General features: G+C 44.1%; 1 protein-coding gene across 1 annotated transcript in view; it reads right to left on the bottom strand.

Annotated features, from left to right (window-relative positions):
- Positions 1-12,602, bottom strand: part of LOC126474459 (uncharacterized) — a 310,463-nt gene that overhangs the window by 271,467 nt on the left and 26,394 nt on the right. The gene's annotated exons all lie outside the window — the stretch shown is intronic.

Here is a 12,602-nt window from a genome sequence, read left to right as displayed (position 1 = left end):
GAGCTGCATGTTCCATGGCGGCGATCGCGGACGAAAGGCACACTTTCAAAGGCGCACGTCGCCAAAAGCAACACCGTGCTTCCAACGCTGCCTGTAATCTTTGCGTGAACTGCGCATAATTTCTGAGAAACCAAAGAAACATACGTATGTCCACGGAAAAGGTCTTCGTTCGCCCCAGATACTTGTCACGGTTGTTCAGTGACAAACGTAGTACCAGTTAATTGACCTTTTGAAGGACCCTTTAACTGTGAGAAATCAATTGTCAGAAAACAGTGCATCTACATTGTTTAACAGAAGCACTTCTAAACTTTACGCACATTTTGATCCATACTCCCACGCCACTGTGCAGCGCGTGTTGAGAGATACTTAGTTCAGGCATTTCCTCTACTTTCTTGTGGCTTGAAGAAAAAAATGACCATATTTAGGTTTTAATCCTTCTAATTTTGTCGTCACAATACTTATTCGAAGTGTTTTGCGGATACAGTACAACATGTTTAGGTCAAGTGGGCGAAGATCTCAAAATTTTTCTCAATGTTCAGGAATATGTCATAAGAATATTGGTACAAAGTCTAAACCGCAGAGACCCAACGCTTCGGCAGAATCCTCCAAACAAATCAGTATTTACGAAATATTCATAAATTAACTGCTGTGAAAGACGCAACACACAATGTATGATGCTCAGTGTCAACTGGAGTCGATGGTACATGACAAAATACTACGACTGCTATTCGCTGTCTTACTCGTAGCAGTGTTGCTCCTGTGTTGTAAAAACGTAGTCGCCTCCAAATTCTCCTACGTTGTTGAACCCACAAATTAGATTAGCTATCTGAAATGATCTAAATATTTTTGCATAAATCCTGTAAATTACCCACCTTCTTAACGTTAATGTGATGCACGTTATATTGACATCATCTAAAAACCTTTAAAAAGCGACGTAAATCCTGGGCTGTTTCCAAGAAACCGCAGCTGATACTGTTCAGGATGATTCAAAAAGAAAGAACAGATTTCAGTTGTTTATTACAGACAAAGTATGAAACACAAAAAGACATTATGCGTGCCACTGGATAGAGGAAGGTTCAAAGTTTTATTTTCGCAAAGATACTATACCACACGCTCAACATGAGCAGCATGCGTTACTCAGAAACATGGAAACGGTAATCCATTTCATTCGACACACGAATCAACAGGTCAACAATTCGATTTCTCATGTCTTGAAGGGTAGCTGCCATAGGTACAAAGGCTTTGTCTTCTATGTACCACACAGAGAAACATCGCAAAGTGTGAGGTCTGGTGACCAATGAACAAGATTTTACTGTCCTCCTCTTTCAGTCCAAAGTTGTGGGATGGTGTTAAGAAGGTGAAAGTAAGGCGAAGCGCAATCGTGCATAAAAATGAAATCATTGGAGTCTTGCACATGTAACAAATTCCCAGAATTTTGTATGCCAGTCATAAATTTGCTTGTGCATAGCGGACTTCTTGCTGAATAGACGGCAGAATGCAGGTTGCACTTGAACAATAGATTGACTACGCGCAAATTCCAGCACACAAAATGAGTACTTTTATGGTGTCCCTCTGTCCAACGACATGCGCAATGTGTTTCTACCTTTTGTGGTTTATCTGTAAAAAACAACTGAAATTTGTTCGTTCTTGTTGAATTATCCGATCTGTGTTGAAAAAAAAGGCGATTTCAACAATCGAGAGATAAAAAGTTAGTGGTGTACTAAAATTCTCATTCCTAGAGGTTACATTTAGTGAAAAACTTATTTCTATACCTTGAGACGTTTATGAAATAGCAACAGTGTCACAGTCGCGTTTGGCTCATGTTGTACATCCTGAATCATAACTAATAGCGAAAACTGACTCGGACCAAAGAATGCGATAGCAGAAGCAAAAACGCCTAGTAAACTTAGTACCCAAAGGAGCTCTATGAGAGGTGCGTGATTTCGAGCCGCCACCGACCTCAGCCTTAGTTGGTACGAATGCAATTGAAATGTTAAGTTTTCGAGTAATTTCCCATCTAATTGGGCTCAAATTTCAGTCGTGGTCCTTGGTTGGGAAACGTGCTAGATGATTAATGGGGTACCGGCACATTTTGCTGGTGATGTAGGACGACGTCTAATGCGCCAATTGGGTCCGAGATTGATAAGTCGAGCGGGTTCTGTACCTTCGCCTCCAGGATTACGGTGAAGGTTGACTGTGTTACCTGTATGTACGGCATAAACATTCTGCATTTGCATCTATATCTATATTTACATCGGCCAATCTGCATGAATTCCGAAAACATCGATGATGCGAAATGCAACGCACACTTTCCTTCCATGACGTACTTAAAGCTTTGGATTAAAGCACCCAGGTAGATGCAGTATTTATCGATTTCCGAAAATCATTTTGCTTATTGCCAAAAGTGCGATCTTATGGAGTATGAAGCGAAATTTGTGACTGGACTGATGATTTTTTGGTACGGAGGAGGCAGCATGTTATCTCAGATGGAGCGCCATCGTCAGATGTACTCCCCAGGGAAGCGTGTTGGGACGCTTGTTGTTCATGTTGTGTATTAATGACATTGCTGAAAATATTAATAGTAACCTCAGGCTTTTTGGCAGATGATGCATTTATCTATGGGTAAGTGCTATCTGAGGGAGGCTGCATACATATTGAGTCAGATCTTGATAAGATTTCAAAGTGGTGCAAGGATTGGCAGGTTACTTTGTATGTAAAACTGTGGACGTCACAAAACGGAAAAATTTAGTATCCTATAACATCAATGAGTCCCAGATGGAATCGGTCAGCTTTACAAATACCTGGGTGTAGCACTTGTAGGGATATGAAAGAGAATGATCACGTAGGCCCAGTCGTAGGTAGCGCGGGTGGCAGACTTCGGTTTGTTGGTAGAATACTGGGGAACTGCAATAGTCTAGAAAGGACAGTGCTTACAGACAACTCGTGCGACCCATTCTGGAGGGTTACTCGAGTGTGTGGGACTCATACCAAATAGGGGTAACTGGGCTTGTTGAACGTATACAGAGAAGGGCAGCGCCAGCGGTGACAGCTTTGTCTAACTTATAGGAGAGAGAGTCACAGAGATACTGAAGAAACTTAACTGGCACACTCTCGAAGATAGACGTTAACTATCCCGAGAAAGCCTATTTACAAAGTTCCAAGAACCGGCGTTAAACGGTGTATACTACAATCCATTACGTATCGTTCACATAGGGATCGTGAGGAAAGGATTACATTAATTACAGCATGCACAGAGGCATTTAAACCTTCTTCCCGTGCTCCATACGTGAATGGAATGGGAAGAAAACCTAATAACTGGTACAGTGGGACATACCATCCGCCATTCACTTCACAGTTTGCAGAGTATAGATGCAGAGGTAGATGAACACCCATACACCGCAAGCCACGTTGGGTTGTGTGACGGAGCAAGCTTTGTGTACCTTTATTACTTCCTCCCTTTTTTGTCCCGTTCGCGAATGATTCACCGAAGAAAAATTGCTGGTAAGCCTTCGTGTGGGCTCAGATCTCTCTACCTTTATCTTCATTGTGTTTACGTGAGACTCTTCTAGCTCTCGGAACTTTAACACTAAACCACACTCAGACGCGGAACGCCTCTCTTCCAGCGTCTACCACTGATGATGATGATGAAGTCCCATACTCCGTGACGGAGCGTAGGGGAACGATGCGGGAGACCCGCACCGCCGTACTAGGCAAGGTCCTAGTGGAGGTGGTTTGCCATTGCCTTCCTCCGACCCTAATGGGGATGAATGATGATGATGAAGACGACACAACAACACCCAGTCATCCAGAGGCAGGAAAAATTCCTGATCCCGCTGGGAATCGAACCCGGGACCCCGTGCTCGGGAAGCGAGAACGCTACCGTGAGACTACGAGCAGCGGACCGTCTGGAATTGGTTAATCTTCTCCGTAATCACCCACTAAATAAGCCTGTAATGAAACGTGCTGCTCTGCTTTGGATCTTACCAACTCCCTGTATCAGTCCTTTCTGTTACCAATTCCAGACGAGCAATAACAAGTATTGGTCGAACGGGAGTTTTATTAGCTACTTCTCTTCCTGAGTAATCTTCCAATGAATCTTTCTCTGGCATATGCCTTTCGTGTGATTAGTTTTATGTGGTCGTTCCACTTTAAATCGCTCCGTACTCATACTCCTAGATATTTAATGAAAGTAACCGCTTCCAGTGATTGTTCTGAAGTCGTGTAAACATAAATAATGGGTATTTCTTTCTCTGTATTTGCAACGCATTACAATTGTTTATGTTAAGGGTCCATTGCCATTCCCTGAAGCAAGCGTCGATCCTATGCAGGTCTTCCTGCATTTCGCTACAGTCTTCTAGCTTTGCGACTTTTCTGTATAAAACAAGTGTCATCGGCGAATAGCTTCGTCGAACTTGCAGTGCTGTCTACTACTTATATACACAGTTCAGTCAAATTAATGTGACCATCGCCTATTTTCAACGCAACATGCGATAACCACTCACAGAGGGCAGATGGCAGCACTGACAGTGGTGGCTTTAGCGTGTCGGGGGAGGAAGGGGGGGTGGGTGGAAAAAACAATGCAGTTGTTATCGTAATTCGGAAACGGAACGAGTTATCTGACGTAGATGGTTCAAATGGCTCTGAGCACTATGGGACTTAACTTCTGAGGTCATCAGTCCCATAGAACTTAGAACTACTTAAACCTAACTAACCTAAGGACATCACACACATCCATACCCTAGGCAGGATTCTAACCTGCGACCGTAGCAGTCGCGCGGTTCCAGACTGTAGCGCCTAGAACCGCTTGGCCACCTCGGCCGGCTAACTGACGTAGAAAAGATATGATAACTCGCTTTCAAGCCAAGGGTGGAATTATTTCCGAAACGTCTAAGTATGTAAACTGCGTGCCGCCGTGTAATGTTCATGGCAAGATTATACTATCCCAAACTGGCACTTTGACAACGTATAGATGACAAGGGTGAAAGTGTGCCGCGGAGATGTGTTTGGACGAACAGACGTGCAACCGTCGAGCAACTGACCGCCCAGATGAACCAAGGAGTTTCCAACAGTGTCTCCTCAACGACCGAACAGCGAAAGTAGCTCCGTATGTGCCTCCACAGCAGGAGCCATGCTCGCGCGTTCACGTTTACTGCTGTTCATCGGCGACGAATGCTTGAATTTATACTCCAGTACCGCCACTGGCCGTCCACTGAGTGGCGACATGTGTCCATAAGAGATGAGTCACGTTGTATGCTCTATTGGACAGATGGACGTTGGCGTCCGTGGCGTGAAACGTCTGAAAGGAAACACACTTCAAGAATCGTCGGAAGGGTCCAGGCCGAGGGTGGGAATTTTATCGCCTGGGAAATGTTCCCGTGGCATTCTCTGGCTGATCTCGTCATTCTGGAAGTGACAGTGGACCGGTAGGCACCTGTCCTTGGGTACCATGTCCACACCTACATGCAGTTTGTTTTTCCGCGGCACAGTGGCATCTACCAGCAGGACAATGCAACGTGTCACACAACTCGCACTGTGCGTTGTACGAAGAGCACCAGGGTGAGTTCACCGTACACCGCTGGCCACTAAACCCCGATAGTCAGTGGGACCGCCTCGGGCTGTTCGAGCCATGAATCCTCAACCTAGCGTTGCTGCCCACAGCACTGGAGCCGGCATGGCTCCACATCCCTGTCTGTGCCTTTTAGAACCTCACTGACTCTCAGCGGATCTAGGCGCTTCAGTGTGGAACCGTGCGACCGCTACGGTCGCAGGTTCGAATACTGCCTCGAGCATGGATCTGTCTGATGTCCTTAGGTTAGTTAGGTTTTTCAGTAGTTCTAAGTTCTCGGGGACTGATGACCTCACATGCTAAGTCCCATAGTGCTTAGAGCCATTTGAACCATTTGAATTCCTTGTTATTCGTGTCATCCGCCAAAATTGAAGCAACATTCTGGGCGTGTTACGTCTTAACATGCAGAACGACACGTGATCTAGCCTTCATGAAAGTTTTATTCTTCCCATATTCTTTCTTTGTATTCTATTACGTCATTTCTCAACTTGTTTTCAATGCCTTTTTGTAATTATAATTATTGTAAAAGTTCTCGACGCTTGTACGTACAGAACATGTAGTCACGCCTTAGGTCCACGTGTCTCCTTACATTGTGATTCGAACGCTCTTTTTTGCTATTTTAGAGTGACTGCAGATTTAATAGAAGTTTAACACACTTTCTGCATAATCTTCCGTAACCCTCGGTCTGTCTTTCCCATGGTCACAATACCATCTTTTTTCAACAGACTGAGCTATGCAGCCTACATTGCACACAGATGTTTCATCGTATGTGGTAAGCTTGTCGCTGTATGAGTCTATCAGATGCTGGACAGTTGCACGTTCCAGAGTATTCAGAGGCATTAAAGACTGGATATGATATGTCAGATGTTAGCGCCGTGGAGTGAGATGGCCAACGAGATGCAATATTGCTTTCTGCGTCGTGTCGCACCTCCTTTTGCACGGCGTAGTGCAGCAACTCGGCGTGGCATGGACTCATCAAGTCGTTGGAAGTCACTCGCAGAAATATTGAGCCATGCTGCCTCTATTGCCAAATCATTCGTTCGAAGTTTCCAAAATGTTCTTCAAACTATCGCGAACAACTGTGACCGAGCGATATGGTGCACTGTCATCCACAAAAATTCCCTGATTGTTCGGGAACATGAAGTCCACGAACGGCTTCAAATGATCTCCAAGTAACCGAACATAACCATTTCCAGTTAATAATCGGTTCACTTGGACCAGAGGACACTGTCCATTCCATGTGAACGCAGCCGACACCATTATGGAACCACCACCAGCTTCAACAGTGCCTTTTTGACAACTTGGGTCCAACGCTTCGTGAGGTCTGCACCACACCTTAACCCTATCTGGGAACACTGGTAACATCACAGACTGATATTAGTACGGAAATAAAGCGGCGCATCCACTTAGCTAATAAATGCTATTATGTGCTGGTCCCGCAACTTAAGTCTAGGAATCTGTCCAGATGAATAAAGTGTGAGCTGTATAAAATTTTAATACGTTCAATATTGGAAGAGCAGTTGAACGGAATGGACAGTGTCTTGAAAGGAGGGTATAAGATGAACATCAACAAAAGCAAAACGAGGATGATGGAATGTAGTCGAATTAAGTCGGGTGATGCTGAGGGAATTAGATTAGGAAATGAGACGCTTAAAGTAGTAAAGGAGTTTTGCTATTTAGGGAGTAAAAAACTAATGACGGTCGAAGTAGAGAGGATATAAAATGTAGACTATCAATGGCAAGGAAAGCGTTTCTGAAGAAGAGAAATTTATTAACATCGAGTATTGATTTAAGTGTCAGGAAGTCGTTTCTGAAAGTATTTGTATGGAGTGTATGGAAGTGAAACATGGACGATAAATAGTTTGGACAAGAAGCTTTCGAAATGTGGTGCTACAGAAGAATGCTGAAGATTAGATGGGTAGGTCACATAACTAATGAGGAAGTATTGAATAGAATTGGAGAGAAGAGGAGTTTGTGGCACAACTTGACTAGAATAAGGGATCGGTTGGTAGGACATGTTCTGAGGCATCAAGGAATTACCAATTTAGTATTTGAGGGCAGCATGGAGGGTAAAAATCGTAGAGGGAGACCAAGAGATGAATACACTAAGCAGATTCAGAAGGATGTAGGCTGCAGTAGGTACTGGGAGATGAAGAAGCTTGCACAGGATAGAGTAACATGGAGAGCCGCATCAAACCAGTCTCAGGACTGAAGACCACTAGAACAACATTTACATATAGCTGAGAAACCTGAACACACAAACAGTGTGAAGAATTAATAGGATGTTTTGAACGAAAGGTGTTACGCAAAACCTATGGGGTAGCTAATGAAAATGGAGCATGACACTGAGGATATAATCTGCCATTAAAATAAACCTCCCTAAATGGGTCGACCATGTTTTTCTCATGGAGGATCAGAACCCAACATAAGTAGCACTGCTACAAAACCCAATGGCACGAAGAAACAGGGTAAAACCAAGACTTTGATACTTGGATGGAGCGGAAAGGAGCAGGACAGGGACGAATGGAACGATGTTCTAGAGCAGACCAAGACCCATTAAGGGCTGTAGAGCTAGGAAGATGGAGGACGTGCCTATCTCCGCGTTCAGGATCTGTTAATTCCCGTAGTCCGGCCATAATCACGTCCGAAACATTTTCACATGAATCACCTGAGTACAAAATGATAGCTTCGCCAATGCCTTGTTTTCGCGCTCTGTGTATTTGGATATCGTCCTCCCATGACTTCAGTCACCTCAGTATACAACTTACGTACTATGAATACAGTCTGTTTAAAAACATCGGCACGTGCAGGGTCTTTCGAAAATGCCTAGTTCTTGATACGACCTGTAATAAAATAACGGGAAACGTCGTATTGGTGGTTAAAGGTACTGCTTATTAAATTTGCGTGTTACGGAAGTTCAGGTTTGAAGGCTTCGGCGCATTGAAGATTTATCAATAATACCATGTGCTTGGTACGATTTGTTATAGTTAAATGTCAGTTAATGACATATCGGGGATTAAAGCCTTCAGGACTTTGTAACGTGAGTGTGTGAATTCCTAAGGGACCAAACTGCATAGGTCATTGGTCCCTAGACTGACACACTACTTAAACTAACTTATGCTAAGAACACCACACACACACACACCCATGCTCGAGGGAGGACTCTAATCTCCGGTCGGTGGGGCCGCATATTCCTTGACAGGACGCCTCAAACCGCGCAGCCACTCCGCGCGTGACATTGCAACGTTAAAGACGTATATTCACATGGTATCAGTGCAGCATAGAGGTGTGGAGTTGTGAACACAGAAGTTGATTCCAGTCCTGCTATCTGCAAATTTTTTTTATTCACCTTTCACATTTTCTAAAGGATTCTGGGTCTTCCTTCTTACTTCAATAGAAGTGTTTTCTGGTTGGTTCTGAGCACTATGGGACTTAACATCTGAGGTCATCAGTCCCCTAGAACTTAAAACTACTTAAACCTAACTAACCTAAAGACATCACACACATCCATGCCCGAGGCAGGATTCAAATCTGCGACCGTAGCGGTCGCGCGGTTCCAGACTGAAGCGCCTAGAACCGCTCGGCCACCAGCGGCCGGCTGAAGGCATTTGTCTGGAGTTTAGCCATATATGGAAATAAAACATGACGATAAACAGAACAGAATGGAGACATTTGAATTGTGGAGCTACATAAGAATGCAAAGGATTAGATGGGTAGATCACGTAACTAATGAGGAGGTACTGAACAGAATTAGGGAGAAAAGAAATTTGTGGCATAGCTCGACTAAAGGAAGGGATTGGTTGATAGGAAACATTCTGAGGCATCGGAGGATCACCAGTTTAGTGTATGTAGGAAAAGTGGGCGATAAAAATGGCAGAGTGAGACCAAGAGATGAATACAGCAAGCAGATTCTGAAGAAAGTAGGTTGCAGTAGTTATACTGAGATGAAGAGACTTGCACAGGATAGAGTGTCTTGGAGAGCTGCATCAAAACATCTTCGGGCTGAAGTCCTCAACAAAACAACTACCACTATTACTACACACAGAACAACATGGCTAGCATATGGACAATCGAGGAAATGTGCGCTTTAATACTGCAACAGTAGCAATTTCAGGTGCGTCGGTTTTCGTAAATGTGTGATTTGCTCTCCGATACACAGCCGACAATTGCCACTGGTGAGTGCTATGGTTTCAAATCAGGACGAGGAGAACATTCCGTGTGACGATCGGCCAACCACGATGGAAACCGCGCCTGGACTTCAAGACGAGAACCAAGTCCCTCGTGAGAACGGCTTCAGGATGCGTCGAGCGAGGTCACGCTGCGCCCGTGCTTCGGGCCGCACCGCGGGCGTGGCTTCCTAGCCAGCAGGCTGCTTTAAAAGACGCCACGCGGGCACCACGTGCACGACACGTGAGTCGCGCTTCGCTTAGCCGCGCACAACCTGAGATTGGCGCTGCCGCCCGGCTGGGTCCCACGCTCCAGCTGCTGCTGCCGCGGCTCTCTGCTATGGGAGATCGTGCAACTCGTCGCATTTTCCAGCGATGATGAAGGGCTGCATCAACGGAGAGCACCATTCAAGCGCGTCTTTATCGTGGACATCATCACAGGACACTTCGCAGCACAACAAATCTTGGTCTTTCCTCCGTATCTACATCTGTGTAAGTACCTTGCAAGACATTGTACTGCGATTTTCTCTGGTGTTCAGTTCCCGTATTGAAAACGACCCTTTATGTGCCCTACTCACCCTTATCTTATTTCCACAATCCTTAAGCGTGATACTTGGTGGTGACAGTAGAATGTTTGCACAGTCTTGCAGTTCTCAAAATTTACACAACTGGGTTCCGCGAGAAGTACGTCGTCTTTCCTCCAAAGAATGCCTTTTACGTTCCCAGAGCACCTCTGTTACACGCCGATTTGCTCCGATACTGGCAGCCCAATTTCGAATTTGTACGATGCTCTTTTTCATGCTCACTTCATAAGCACACTCCAAATAGTGCAGTAACACTTTAGGGTTGAAATTTTATCCAAGTTCTTCCGCATTTTCTTACAATGAACCAACAACAACACATAGTCCGTTAACAATCTGACAGCGTTGCCGATCCTGCCTGATTCATCGTTTATGTATATTGAGAACATTAGAGATCCTGTTACGCTTCACTGGGTCACAACCGGTATTACTTTGTTTCTGCGAAGATTCGGCGCTCAGAACAACGCACTGCGTGCTGCCTCCGCAAGAGAAGAGTCGCAGCGGTAAGTAAAATCTGCAGATGGTGAACGATTTCAATGTCAATAATCCTATTTGTGGCGTGACAGCGCTTTCAGTAACGATTATAAATCTAGGAATACGACTTTTTGGATGCATGGTGGTGTGCGAATATGAAATCCCATAATACCTCAATGCCTGTTCTACTGCCGGCCAAGAACAGTGGCCACAGAAACAAAACAGCCTGACATCGAAATGCTTGTAAGCCTTATTGGATTATAGGAATATTCCTACTTGATCACATCACCACAAATAACATCTCGCAGCATATCTCCTACTACAAACAAAATTAAGGCAGATTTAGTTCGTTGGTATGGATACCTCTTGAAAAAGAAAAAAAAAAAAACTTATCTTCGCCACCCGAATACGCAGCCTGCACCCGCGCACAGACGGCGCATTCATTAGCTCGGTATCAGATTTAGAACACGTAATGGGTACTGACTAGCAGTAAGTGTGCGCAGTCGTTTGCCGTGAAATTCAAAACTATTTCGTCGTTCGCCGGTATTACTCCTACAACTGTAAATGTCAGATGACTCTTGATTCTAAAGGATTCCACTAACATTGTGTCTTCAGTTCATAATGCGTTTTCTACCGTTAGTAATAAAAGTCAAACTACTAAAATGTGAATATAGAAAGTATTTGCACGTAACTGAACGCTACCTGTCCTACAACAAAATCAGACACAGTCCGTCAACTCTCCATTAAGAACATTATAGGTAGTTTCTACCCATAATAAAGTTGTAAAATTTGTGTGTCTAGTAATAAATAAACCAGAGTTTTCAATGTAATTTCAGTTTTATAAGGAACTTGCTTCATATCCTCCAGCTCTCCCTCCCCTCCCAAGAAACTAATGGATCTGCTTATAAATTAGATCATAGTGCGGTCTTGAGGCTAAGGACAGCATCTTCAACTGCTGGAAACACTGCGTACAACCTGAAAACTAATAGCAAACGACCGCATAGATGACCTACTTAGAAATGTCACATCGTCATTAAGAAGAGCATCAATATCGTTAGCCACTTCCCAGTACTCTCGGCGCATCGAAAAACTGTAGGATGATGACGATAGCTGAGCTTTTAGGCTCATAAGATGGTCACAAAATAAATAAATAAATCCGACGCATCGCTGTGTATTCGCACAGGCATCCGCATTTAATACCTCTTGCCATCCATCCATTATCACATAGAATCTTAACCTTGTCTAAAAATTTTTAGTCTCATTTTGCCTATTTGTAGAGTTCCTCTGTCTGTTATCTATTTCCTTCAGATGATGTTGTCGAGATCAAAAGGTCGGTCCTTAAAGGTTGGGCATCATACATATGCAACATATCTTAGATTTCTCTGACTCTGAGACAACTTTTGACGTAACTTCTCTGAGGGGTTTTCTTCGTTCTCAGTTGGCTTTCGCTGAGTCAAAGTTGAAAAAGAAGAGTGCTGGCGTATCAGCCGAATCATAGATCTTCTTAAAATCAACGAAAATTATAACAAAGTCTTCTTATTAATGGAGCAAAGCCCATAACAGCTTAAAGAATAACAATAAGTTCAGGACATGATGACTCTATTCTACAACCTCCCTGATATTTCCCAGAGTATGTGTTGAAGCTGCGTTACTCCAATTAATATCAATGTTGAACTTGAGTTCATCCCCGCGGGAATACAGCCGGATGACGTCTTCGACAACCACTGATACTCGTATTTCGACAGGAGTACACCCTGTCTTCTTCAAGGCACAAACGCAACGAGGGAGAGAGGAAATTTAAAACCTCGGTGTTCC

The sequence above is a fragment of the Schistocerca serialis genome, chromosome 4 (assembly GCF_023864345.2).
Source record: "Schistocerca serialis cubense isolate TAMUIC-IGC-003099 chromosome 4, iqSchSeri2.2, whole genome shotgun sequence".
NCBI classification, from domain to species: Eukaryota; Metazoa; Arthropoda; class Insecta; order Orthoptera; family Acrididae; genus Schistocerca; species Schistocerca serialis.
Note: the sequence above shows the minus strand (reverse complement) of the source record. Positions and strands in the feature narration are given on the sequence as shown.